This window comes from Triturus cristatus, chromosome 7, assembly GCF_964204655.1.
Source record: "Triturus cristatus chromosome 7, aTriCri1.1, whole genome shotgun sequence".
NCBI classification, from domain to species: Eukaryota; Metazoa; Chordata; class Amphibia; order Caudata; family Salamandridae; genus Triturus; species Triturus cristatus.
Window position 1 is genome coordinate 738,399,681 of NC_140590.1, and position 13,333 is coordinate 738,413,013.

Genomic DNA, 13,333 nt, shown 5'->3' on the forward strand with positions numbered 1-13,333 from the left:
ACATTATTTTGGTAAAAGTTCTCTTTACTCTGTTTTTGCAGGCCCGCTATAGACTGCTTCAACTAACCAATGGATCCAATGGTGTCAGAAGACATCATTATATACCATACACCACAGAGCTAATCCTAGCGCAAGGTTGGATGGCTTTCATGTCAATCTCAGTTGCCTTGCTTCGGTTTCTTTCCTCCCTTTTTAGGTCTCGCCTAGGCAGCTGTATCCCCAATATGAGTTTCAAGCACCGCCCATCTTTTTCATTGGTTCCTTTTACTGTCCTGTGTGAATGCTGGCTTGTGTTTGGTGAATATGCTTAGTAGTCCCTCCTTTTGGACTTTGTACCCTCCAATGAGAACTGCCCCTGTTACATGTGTTCTTACTCTTCAGGGTATTTAAGATACTTTGAGAGCACTCTTTTTTTTTGTTGGGCTACCTCTACTCATGTTAAGCGTTCGTGTTTTGTTTACTTCATGTGCCGGCTTGTTCCTTTTGTGTTCGTGCACTGTTTTGACAAGTGCATGGGTTTACCTGGTTCAGTGCGGCACCCGCTTCATGGACGCTGCGCTTTATCTTTTACAGATGCTCGCTCTCCTCTCCGTTATTTACAGGACACAAGCAGTAAAAATCGCTCCTCAGACCCAACTAAATGGCGTGCCTTAAGGAGTAGTGACAAACACACTTGTTTTTTTCCGTCAAGACTCCTTTGAAATTGCACAAAGGCACGATTACTGGCAGCATTTTGGCATTTTATTTAAATGTTTCAGATCGGCATGTCTCAGCATTTTATTTGTGGAAAGCACGTGGTGAGATGCCACTGAGACTCGAACCTTCTCCCACAGGTTTCAAAGACGGCAGCTCTGAATGTTATGCCACAGTCTCGCCCCGAAACACTCGCCATTTTTGGCAGGATTTGTCTTTGTTTCCCTCTCTGTGTTTCCCTCCCACCATGCAACCGCCCTTAACCCCTTCCTCCTTTTTGTTTCCCTGAGCGCTCCTTGTGAGCACATGGGAAGGGTGTTATCTTTATTACACAGAAGGGTGCTGTTAGGAGGTGGGCTCTAGCGATGTGGATAGCAATTTACTCTATTTCAAGGCCCCAAAGCGAGGAGAGCGCTGACAACCTGTATTCCTCCATTATGCAACCAGGTCAGACTTGAAGCATTTACAGGAGTCACCATATTGGCTTTTCCAGGTGCATGGTGGGATGTGCCGTACAGCGGCCAGGTGTTTTGAATGTGTGCACTAAATACTGATACCAAGTCTGTGTTATCAGGTGACACTTGTTTGTGAGGCAGCAAAGGGGTGAGACGGTACTGCTGTGTAATATTATGTATACTGGGTCACTCAGGAGTTTGCATAGCGTATGATCATTTGATTCCTTTTTGTAACGCCAACTTTTTTTAATGCAGGCATTTACTCTATATTAATTATTCAGACTTTTAACACTCTTCTCCCATGGATCTGTAAATCAAGTAGTCCTACTAATTAATCCCACAGCTGTTTGCTCAGTTTGTGTGGCATTTCCCTATATGTTAGGGACAGAGGCAGCAGCCACTCTTAATAGCGAACATCCGGTCTCTTTAGCTATGTCGGCCAAACGCCATGAGAGAGAAAGACCCACACTCAAATTTCCTCAGGGTAATTGCTTTCAGAAATAATAGTCTATACTTAGTGTGGCCAGATTTCTTGCTCAGCGAGCTCCTAAACGTCTTCAGCACTTTCAGCGCATTTTGACAGGTGAGCACCACACAGCCTCAGTGGCAGACTCGCTGGGCATATTGTTCTTTCTTTATTTTTTTTTCTCTTTTTTTTAAGAGTTTTACCCGAAGGCATCAGAGCCCTTTACATGAGCACCAGTTGCGTTACAGACACGTTCATTTTGTTAGGCACAGGTTATGTTATTTTAACGAGTCTTGTAAAGCGCAACAGCTACCCAAAAACGGGCTTCTCGGACACTAATAGAGGAACCAACTAAGAAATAGATGCAACTAATAGGTAAGTCATTATATGAAGAGGTGAGTCTTAAGTTGTTTCCTAAAACTCAACAAATTGTTGTTCAGCCTGAGTCGTGCAGTAAGGGAGCAAATGAGTGGTTTCCTCCTCTTGCTCTCTTGATTCTGGTTGTTTGATGTCAATGCTCTGGAGGCTGTGTTTGGAGTGATGACGTGCTGGAGAATATGTGTACCTGGAGAGTGTTTTAATCTATGTGCAATACATAGGGTTTTAAACTCAATTCTTTTTTTGAGCGGCAGCCAATGCAGTTACGCAAGTGCTGGACATGCAGAGCTCCTTTACGGCATATTTAGTAGTGCTCAAGCTGCTGCATTTTGGATAACCTGCATTTTTTTTATGACGCATGCTGGGCTGCCTAAATATAAAGAGTTGCCATAATCCAAACGAGAGAGAATTAGGCCTTGCACTACCTTCCTTCGACACTCCAGATAAAGCCATTTAAGTGTTTTTCTAAGGGATCTTAATAATCCGGTACCATTGCCAGACACTTTGTTGGCCTGAAAGGCCATGGTCATGTCCTTGTCTAGCATGACACCTAGGCTCTTAACCTCAGCTTTAGGGATGGGAGCCTGTCCCAAGTACAGGGGCAAAATAAATTGGTCCCACGGTGAGGAGTTCTTGCCGACAAACAGCACCTCAGTTTTGTCGCCGCTTAACTTTAATCAACTTGCCGCCATGCAGCTAACCAGCTGATCCATATATACAGTGAGCATCATAGAGGTGGCGTTGGTATTCGGTGACAATGCAATGACTATCTGCATGTCTTTTGCTTATGATACCATTGTGAAGCCATGGGAACAGATTATGTCAGCAAGAGGACACACATATATGTTAAAAAGCGTAGGGCATAATGACGAGCCATGTGGCACTCCACACTGCAGCTTGTATGTTTCTGACAAAAAAGGCCCTTCACTCACTTGAAAGTTCTACTTGCCAGGAAGGACATTAATCATTTTAACAACCTCCCTGAGATTCCTAGTGCATCCATCCTTTCTCTCATGACTGTGTGTGAGACGGTGTGGAAGGCTGCACTCAGATCAAGAATGAGCGCAGCTGAACTCCCATGGTCTAGAGACAGTTTTAAGTTCTCTGTGGCCAGTAGAAGTGCAGTCTCTGTACTACAGCCTTGTCGAAAACCTGTTTGTGTGTGAGGTAGCAGATTAGATTCCAAGACGTTTGAGAGAAGGCCATTTAAAAATGTCTCTAGGACATTTGCTTATCCCTGGAAGTAAGGAGATCGGTCTAATTTTCGGTTTTGTCGGGATCAAAGGGCACCTTTTTCACTAAAGGACAGATGATTGCATGCTTCCAAGCCTTAGTAGCACAGCCCACCATTAAAGAGGAATTGTATATGGCCAATAAATACAAAGATATTGCTTTTCCGCCTTTCAACAAAATATTAACTGGAGTAGGATCGAGGGGAGAGCCTAATTTAATTTGTACTCGCTACTCCTAAAATGTCAGATTCAGTTACCCTGGGTAAGGATGAGAGTTCAGCTGCGGGCTTGCTGCATATATCGCCGGCTTTTAATATATTTGGGGAGTCTGATGTCTCTCTCAAAGAATCATAGATCTGTCTGACTTAACCCAAAAAATAAATTGCAAGCGGTTTGCAGCGCTCCTTGGAAGGAGGGGCACCTATTCCTGCAACGTCTGGGTTAAAAAATATGTTGACAATCATATATATTTCTTTGGCAGGGTATTTCGCCTGGCTAATATTGTCAGCGACGTCGCTCAATTTGGCCCTTTGAATTGCATAATGATACTTTTTTACTGATATCTTATACAATTTTGTACTTTCATCATCATAATGGCGCCTCAATTTCCTTTCTGGGTTTTACATTCCTTCTTTAGATTCCTTAATTCGGGCGAGAACCAACTGTCCCTTGTTTTGGTGCAGGAAGATCAAACTTATCAGAACCAGGGTTTCCACTGTAGAGTCTATCCAATCCCTGAAGATAAAATAGGATGCACCCACTTCCCCATCAAGCTCAGTAATGGACGCTGCTTGCCAGCTTAAAATGTCCAATTTCGACCACTGTATTGAAAGTCTTCCAAAGCTTTATAAACATTAGGTGATGTCATTTTTGGGATAGTGAACTGTATCAACAGATAATCCAACTAGAATATTGGCTAGGGAATGGGTGTCTACATAGATTTAAGATTTGAAAATATAGGGTATAAAATATATAAGACTTTAGCGCTAGGACACCTTTTGTTAGCTGAGCACTGTAAAAATACAAGATGAATTTATTTAGTGGTGAAGGTTTCTTTATGCTGCACAGCCTCGGCTTTAAGTTGTGCATGGGCACAAGAAATCTAGGGATACTGTGCAGTCAGATGGTTGAGGGTTAATTATGTTCTCATTGGGCTTTACAAACAAAACGAGGTCAGCTCAGAAAACCATTCTAGTTTTTTATTTCTCAGTTATTTATAGGTGAAATCGACCTGCAGACATTGGAGTGCCTTACATGAGCACCAGCTACCTAACACAAGGTCAGGTCACATTTTCTGGCATGGGAAGATTAACTGATTTGCCCTAAATCACAAGCTCCCTAGTTAGAAAGTCAGCAGCTCAGCACGTAGCTCCACATTCCCTCCCAGTAGCAGATCTGGGGTGGCCTAGGGACTTATCTCATGCCACGAGGATTTATGTTTCAATCCCGGTGTCAGCAATTGACCATAAATCGTGTAATTCGGTCCGTGTTACGAATCGTAAATATATGTGATCTAAAACAGTGCTGTTCCCTACCCACGACTCATCACATCCTGGAATCGGCAATACTTTACGTAAAATTGGAATTGTCAAGGTCACCGAGGAACAAGTTGGTGGTTATAAGCTGCCAGACTCACCTAGAGGTGAGTTGACTGCCTGGGGATGTCAGCTGGTCCCATGAGACCACTGACCCATGCAGCGTTACTTCAGACAATCGGGTGGGGGCGCAGCATGGCATTCCCGGGCTTGTGTCTCAGATGGACCCCCCCTCCTCAATGGGACAAGAGCAAAGTTAAACGAGCCTCTGAAGAATTTTACTGAAGCGCTTTGCTTAGGTCACAGAAACCTATTTTCTGTCTTTCCCTAAAAGTGCTGACTTGAAAACTCGCAGCATGTTCGCATCATGTGCATTAAGAAGCAATTGAATGATCTTTTTTTCACCTGCTCGTACATGTAGTTTATCTCAGCGTTACATCCTTTATTCTCCCAAGAGTAGGTTTACCATAAGACCATATGTCACTGTGTTCTCTAATGGTATCATCTATACCTTCAGGTAAAAAAATCAGTGAATTCTGGGAGATGGGGTATTCATTTAGCTGAATTCAATTAATTGGACCAGCATGCCTGAAAAAATGATCTGTAAAAGGAAAAGTCCAGGAGTGGAAAGTGGTGTCATTGTGAAATGATGTCCTCCGCTAACCCTTATTTCTGGCAACTAGTTTTATTAGGTTTGTGATTGGTTGGTTTGCTAGTTGTGTGGCTGAAGGTTTTCCTATGTGTGTGTTTGATTGTTTTAGGGAGTGTATTGCATTAATCGTTTCCCCGTGGTGTGCAATTGGTTTCCCACAAACACCACCTCAGCATCAGAACAGCACCACCTCAGCATCAGTGCCGCACCACCTCAGCGCAGCACCATCTTAGCATCAGCACAGCACCACCTCCTCATCAGTGCACCACTTTTCCTGTTATAAGTATAGACCTGTAAGGTCCAAAATGCAAAGCGCAGTTGGGTAAAGCATCAGAACTGGCTGAAGGTGTCACAAAAATGCCACAACCCACAAATCCACTACACACAACATATATCTCATAATAACATGCCAAACAATTCAACTACATACACTTCCACTCTACATCATTCCACTTCATGCCACAAAATCACAAACCAATAAAATAAACTTCACATAATTCAACTTCACTTCATGGCATTAAATTTCACTTCACTTATTACCACTATGCTTCATAATTACACTCCACTCCAAACAATATAATTACACTCCATAAAACACAATTCAACTTCAGATAATTCCACTACACATAATTCCACTCCAAACTACATTGGGGACTTTAATCTGCGCAATTTAGGGGTGGCATCAATGGACTCCACTCTGGCAGGTCAGGGTAGAAACCCACTATGCTCCCTCATCACGAATTATAATCTTAAATCTCTCCAGCATGCACTAGAAGATAAACCTTTGGTTTCAAAATTTCGAGACAATTTCAAGGGAATAAGCATCCTTGATTATGTGTTTGTCACTAACAATATCCTGAATGCCCTAGAAATTGTTTAAATCCCTGCTTGCACCAAGAGTGACGGCCTTCCTCTTTGCACTTCTTTAAAAGCCAGCACAAGTACGGGAAGATCTCAGATGGCAGTGGGTTTCTCACTTTGGAGACAAACGTCGGCAGTTGATCAAGAGCGTGAAATGGGGACTTGTTTGCCTGAAGAAACTGTCATATTGGAAACTAGCAAGTGTTCTACACCTCAAGAAGCAAACTGGCAAATATTTATTGGACAACTGGGACAAAATTAATGCCGAAATCGCCAGGGACTCGCTAACACTCCATGGTTACATCAGCAGTCTATAAAGACCCCATCAAAAATGGTCTAATAATTTTACACCCTGAAATCACAAAAAGCATATGGAATTTAAGAAAACTTGAAAAATCATATAAAAAACTTGAGCAAAGATGAAACAAAGATAAGACTATGGGCTTTAAACAAACAACACAAATGTTTACTTTGGGCTGCAAAAAGTGAGCAAGTGGACCAAAAGTGGCTATACATATATTCCCTACTGCGCAAGCAGACCTATATAGATACATCAGAGACAGGGCATGCCCAGAATCGACCCAAGTCAATATAATTGATGAATAACAGTGGACACTACATGTAAAAAATGGAATATGCTACTTATCAGTATGCATCTGTTCTTGGCATGTAGAGCTGCAGATCTACACACTGTGCATAGATCGCCATCCGGTGTTGGGCCCGGATGTTGCAGTTGTTTTTCTCTTGGAAAGTCTTTGGAAGTCACGAGGTATGTGACTCCTCCTTTGGATGATATTGCGCATGGGCTTCAGCTCCATCCTCAAATTGTTTTTTCGCCAGCGGGGAAATGATGGAGCTTTGTAAGGAACAGGAAAGATGCCCATGTGTGCTGTATCTAAATAAGATAAAACTGGAACAGATAAAGGTAGCCGGGGAGCCGGGTGGGCGTGTGTAGATCTGCAGCTCTACATGCCAAGAACAGGTGCATACTGGTAAGTAGCATATTCCGTTCGAGGAATATGAGCTGCAGATTACACACTGTGCATAGATTATATAGCAGTACTCTCTCCTAGCGGTGACCACCAGTATCTAGTGCAGTTGTTTGAAACAATGTATTGAGGACAGCCTGGCCCACACTAGCTTGTTGCTTAGTTTGCACATCTACACAATAGTGTTTAGTGAAAGTGTGCGGTGTAGACCATGTAGCTGCTCTGCAGATATCATCTAAGGGGATGTTCCCTAAAAATGCCATGGAAGTGTAGAGTGGGCTTTAGGGGGAACAGATAGCGTTTGTTTTGCTTTGGGGTAGCAAATCTGTATGCATTTAACAATCCACCTAGCTATACCGGATTTGGAGATGGGGTTGTCTTTGTGTGGTGGTGAGAAAGACACAAATAGTTGTTTGGTCTTACGAAAAGGTTGTGTTCTCTCGATGTAGTAGAGTAAAGCTCTTTTGACATCTAGGGTGTGTAGAGCTCTTTCTGCAATGGTTTGTGGCTGCAAGAAGAATACGGGCAGTTCCACAGATTGATTGAGGTGAAAGGGAGAAATGACTTTAGGAAGGAAGTTTGGATTAGTGCGGAGAACAACATTATTATGATGCATTTGCAGAAAGAGTTCTTGAATGGTGAGTGCTTGTATCTCACTGACCCTTCTGAGAGAAGTAATGGCTACAAGGAAAGCAGTTTTCCATGTTAAAAATTGAAGCTCACATTTATGTAGAGGTTCAAATGGAGGCCCCATTAGTCTCGTGAGAACGATGTTTAGGTTCCACACAGGTGAGGGTGGCACTCTGGGGGGAATTATTCTCTTAAGGCCTTCCATGAAGGCTTTTATGGCAGGTACTTTGAAGAGTGATAGATGCTGTCTATTTTGTAGATATGCTGCTATGGCAGCAAGTTGTAGTCTAATAGACGTGTAGGCTAGGTTGCATCTTTGTAGGTGTAGTAAGTAGCCTATGATGTGTTGGATAGACACATCTAAGGGATTGACGTTATTGTTGTGACAATAGATCATGAAACGTTTCCACTTGGCTGCGCAGCAAGCTCTAGTGGTAGGTCGTCTAGCTTCTTTAATGACGTTCATACAGTCAGGGGGAAGATTAAGGTAACCAAATTCTAGGACTTCAGGAGCCAGATCGCAAGGTTGAGCTGAGCTGGGTCCGGGTGTCTGATCTCTCCATGGTTCTGGGTTAAGAGGCATGGAGAGAGGTGTAACTTTTGGTGCGGAACTACGGAGAGTTCCAGTAATGTGGTGTACCACGGTTGTCTGGCCCAAGTCGGAGCAACTAGGATGAGAGTTAGGGAATGTTGCTGTAGTTTGCGCACCACTAATGGAATGAGTAGGAGAGGCGGAAAAGCGTACGCAAATCTGCCTGACCAGTTCATCCATATCGCATTGACTTTGGACAATGGGTGTGGATATCTGGCGGCGAAGCTTGGGCATTTGGCGTTTTCGTGGGTGGCAAAGAGGTCTATCTGTGGTTGCTCCCACATTTGAAAGAAAGGTTGAAGAACATGTGGATGAAGTTCCCATTCGTGGATCTGTTGTGTTTGACGGCTCAACAGATCTGCAATGGTGTTTTGGACTCCTGGGACATGTTGGGCTAGGAGAAAAATGTTTTGAGGTATGGCCCACCTCCATATGCTCTGTGCTAGCTGAGAGAGCTGCACAGAGTGTGTGCCGCACTGTTTTTGGATGTAGTACATGGCTATCATGTTGTCTGTGCGGACTAAGACAGCCTTGCCTGAAACGTGTGTTTGAAAGGCTTTTAGGGCTAGGAATATGGCCAGTAACTCCAGATGGTTGATGTGGAGTAACTTTTGTTGAGGTGTCCACCTGCCCTGCATGGTGTGATGTAGTAGGTGAGCTCCCCAGCCGGAGAGCGATGCGTCCGCAGTTAGAACTATTTGAGAAACCGGCTCTAGGAACGGTCGCCCTTTGGAAAAGTTTTTGGTGGTCCACCACTGCAGAAAGCGATGGGCACGACCGTCTACCAACACCAGATCTGATAATTGACCCTGAGCTTGGTTCCATTGGCGTGCTAAGCACTCTTGGAGAGGATGCATCTGGAGTCTTGAATGAAGTACTATGAATATGCAAGAGGCCATCATCCCTTTAAGTTGCATAAACACTCGGGCTGGAAGAGAGTGTTGTGGTTGAAATTTGGCGCGAAGAGCCTGTATGCTTGCTATCCTGGCGGGACTGGGGTAGGCTAGTGCTCTTGAGGTGTCTATGATGGCACCAAGGTATTTTTATACGTGGGACGGATGCAGATGGGACTTGGCGTAGTTTACTGTGAAGCCCAGGTCGTGAAGTAGTTGGATAGTGGCGTGAGTGTGTTGTACATACTGGTTGTATGAGCTAGCTTTTATGAGCCAGTCGTCTAGGTATGGAAAGAAGTGGATGTGTTGTCTTCTCAGGTGTGCTGCTACTACCGCTAGGCATTTGGTAAACACTCGTGGTGCTGTGGTGACTCCGAATGGGAGTACTTTGAATTGGTAGTGCTGACCGTCCACTACGAATCTGAGAAACGTCCTGTGAGCGTTGTGAACGGGAATGTGGAAATAGGCGTCCTTGAGGTCTATGGTGGCAAGGAAGTCGTTCTGGGAGAGCAGTGGAAGTACCTGCTGGAGTGTTACCAAGTGAAAGTGGTCTGAGTGTATGTATTGGTTTAGGGGTCTGAGGTCCAGAATGGGTCTTAGAGAGCCGTCCTTTTTTGGTATGAGAAAATATAGGGAGTAAACTCCCTTGTTTTGTTGGTGGGTAGGAACTGGTTCTATTGCACTTTTTTGTAGGAGGGAGATCACCTCCTGCTTTAAAAGTGACAAATGTTCCTGTGACATTGGGCACTGTTTGGGTGGAATGGTTGGGGGGGGGGGGGTAGATGTTAGTTCTAGACAGTAGCCTGATTGAATTATCTGTTGCACCCATCTGTCTGAGGTGATGGTAGCCCAGACAGGAAGGAAATTGTGGAGCCTGCCCCCGACTGGAGTGGAATAGTCTGGGGGTAGTGGAGGGAAGTCACTGGGTGGGGGTGGAGGCAGAGCGGGAGGTGTTAGTTTTGCCTCTGCCTTTGTTGTTTTTACCCCTGTAACCGCCTCTTTGGTAACGCCTAGTGAAGGTGGATTGGGTAGGGGCCTTGTAGGAAGTGGAGGCGCTGTCGGAGGAGTAGCCTCTGGTGGTGCTTCTAAAGGAGGAACGGCGAAAGGAGCGCCTGGGAGCTTGCGACTGCAAGGCTCCCATAGAGGTTGCCGTGTCTGTGTCCTTTTTCATTTTTTCGAGGGCTATGTCGACATTAGGGCCAAACAGGTGTTTCTCATCAAAGTGGTGGTTGAGGATGGAACTCTGAACCTCAGGTTTGAACCCTGAAATGCGTAGCCAGGCATGCCTACGCAGAAGGACGCTGGTATTTATTGCCCTGGAGGCGGTGTCAGCTGCATCGAGGGCACAACGGATGGAGGTATTTGTAATGGTTTTACCCTCCTGAATTAATTAATTCGCTGGCCCTATTTTTGTATTTGTCAGGGAGGTGTTGCATTATGGACTCCAGCTCGTCATAATGTGCCCGGTCATATCTGGCTAGGAGCGCTTGGGTGTTAACAATACGTCATATGTTGGCCGCTTGGGACGCCGTGCCTTATCTGGCGGTGGAGCCTCACCTGATGCCTGGGAATTGGCACGTTTCCTGGCATTGGAGACTACCAGGGAGTCTAGTGGTGCGGGGCCTCTAATGTAGGTTGGATATGTTGGTGCGGCCATATATTTTTTCTCAATGCGAGGGTTGATGACCCTGGCCCTAACCGGGTCTTTAAAGACCTCTGGTGCGTGCTTAATAACCCCCTTAAGCATGGGCAGAATTGAGGTGGACCTCTGTGCAGTGTCAAATGTGTCTAAGTGGAAATCCTCCTCCACGGGGTCTGTGTGGAGATCAACCCCATGGTAGTGGGCAGCCCTATGGAGTAGCTGGTTAAAGCCCCTTGTGTCCTCTGGGGTGGGGAGGGTCTGGAAGGGTAAAGATTGTCCTGTGGGACGTTCGGGACGTCTGGGATGTTATAGTCTTCCCATGGTTCTGGGGAGCCCGTAGGAATAGGGTCACCTATTGGTTGGTCGTCTGCTCCGTCCCCTGTGTGGTAGCTAATGTCATCATCATCCTCATCTGAAGATGGTGTGGGAGAATGATGGGGTGGGGGAGGAGGAGGAGCAGGAGGAGATGGAGGAGGTGAAGGAATCCTCAAAGGGGAGGTGGCAAAGTCTCTCCTTTTTGGTGATGGAGCTGGTGCAGGGTTGTCCAGTGGTCTTTTTCTGGTGCTAAGCGTCAAATGCCCAGTCTTTGCATCCTTTACGAGGGTTTTTTGGTAAGGATTGGGTCGAAACAGTTGATCTGTAGGGGGCAGATCCTTCGGTGCCGATGGTGTCGGAGCCGTGGGTTTTTTAGGCATCGATTTGGCACGGGTTCTTTGTTTGGAACTGTGGGGTTTAGAAATGTCTTTTGTCTTCCTCGGTTCCGAGGTGGGTTTCAGCATCGAGGTTTGGTAGTCGAGGCTCTTAGGTTTCTTGCTCGGCTCCGAGGATGTTATCGGTGCCGAGGAGCTGGTGCCAGTCTTCGGCGCCGAGTGCTTCGGTGTCGAGCTCGGCGCGGACGAGGAAAGGGGCGTTTTCTTCTTCGGTGCTGGTGTCGATGAGAGTTGTTCGGCACCGAGGGTAGGCTGGCTTGAGCCCGAGCTGCCTGAAGGCTTGGGGGGCTTATTAACCGGGCCCAGAAGCGAGGTATGGGAAGCAGTCTCTCGGTGTATACCTAGGCGCGAAGGCGTGACCGGAGCCTTTTTCAATGGCGTGCAGGGGTGTTTGGGGTTGGGGTCGACGTCTGTACACACGCCCCTCAGTGCCGGAGTGATGTCCTCGACGTCAGAGTCATCAGCTTCGGAGGCGCTGACGAGGCCTTCTTCGGTGTGCTGTTGTTCCGGCACATCGACGCCTTCTTCGAAGATGTCATCGGGGATCGAAGTCGACGAGTGAGCCATAGTTCTCCTTGCTCGCCGGTCCCGAATCGTCTTCTTTGATCGGAAGGAGGCGCAAGCTGGACAGTCCCTTGCCTCGTGTTCTGGAGAGAGGCAGATGTTGCACACCTCATGTAGATCGGTGTGGGGAAACTTCGACCCACATCGAGGACACTTTTTAAATGGCTTCCTTTCCATCAGCTAGGACAGGAGGCCCAGGTAGGCCCGAAGGCCTTCGTCGACGACCGGAATAGAAGACTTCGATCGTTGAGTCGCGTCGAGTGTGGAGAACACGATCGAGACAATACCGTCGAACGGGGAAGGATTGCGCGACAAATGGGAAAACTGGAACGGTTCCGACCTGGAGCGCGAAGAACACATCCGAGCCCGATGGCGGAAAAAAACAATCTGAGGATGGAGCCGAAGGCCATGCGCAATATCATCCAAAGGAGGAGTCACATACCTCGTGACTTCTAAAGACTTTCCAAGAGAAAAACAACTGCAACATCAGGGCCCAACACCAGATGGCGATCTATGCACAGTGTGTAATCTGCAGCTCATATGCCTCGAACCTATATTTATCTACAATGGCATGCTATGAAGACTTGGGTCTGCCAGGTTCCCCTGTGGAAACTAGTAGCCAGGAGGAGCAATTAACTGCAGATGGAGTATGTCAAATTTAAAGAAAAATCTAACATTTCGGTGCCACCTGTCCCAATGGCATTCAAGCACAGGTTTTCAAGTCAGCAATACTCCTATTCTTGTATCATTCATGCCTAGTCTATCAGTTGGTCCAAGAGACATGGAGGGGCTCAATTCTGCATCCTATATTCAAGAAGGGTTATTGGCAGGATCCAGCAAATGAATGCCTCATTGCCCTCCTGGATATAGAAGCAAAGGAATATCCCTCCGTCCTCCTGAAAGAACTGGAGCATTGGGTGAAGGTAAATGAAATACCGCCTATCAAACTAGGTTTTGGGCAAACTTGTCAACCCTAGATACCATAGTGAAACTCTTCTATCTAATCCATCAGGCCACCAATCAGCAACAGATGCCCCTCTT

General features: G+C 46.0%; 1 protein-coding gene across 1 annotated transcript in view; it reads right to left on the reverse strand.

Annotated features, from left to right (window-relative positions):
* Positions 1–13,333, reverse strand: part of ENGASE (endo-beta-N-acetylglucosaminidase) — a 244,404-nt gene that overhangs the window by 41,230 nt on the left and 189,841 nt on the right. The window lies entirely within an intron of this gene.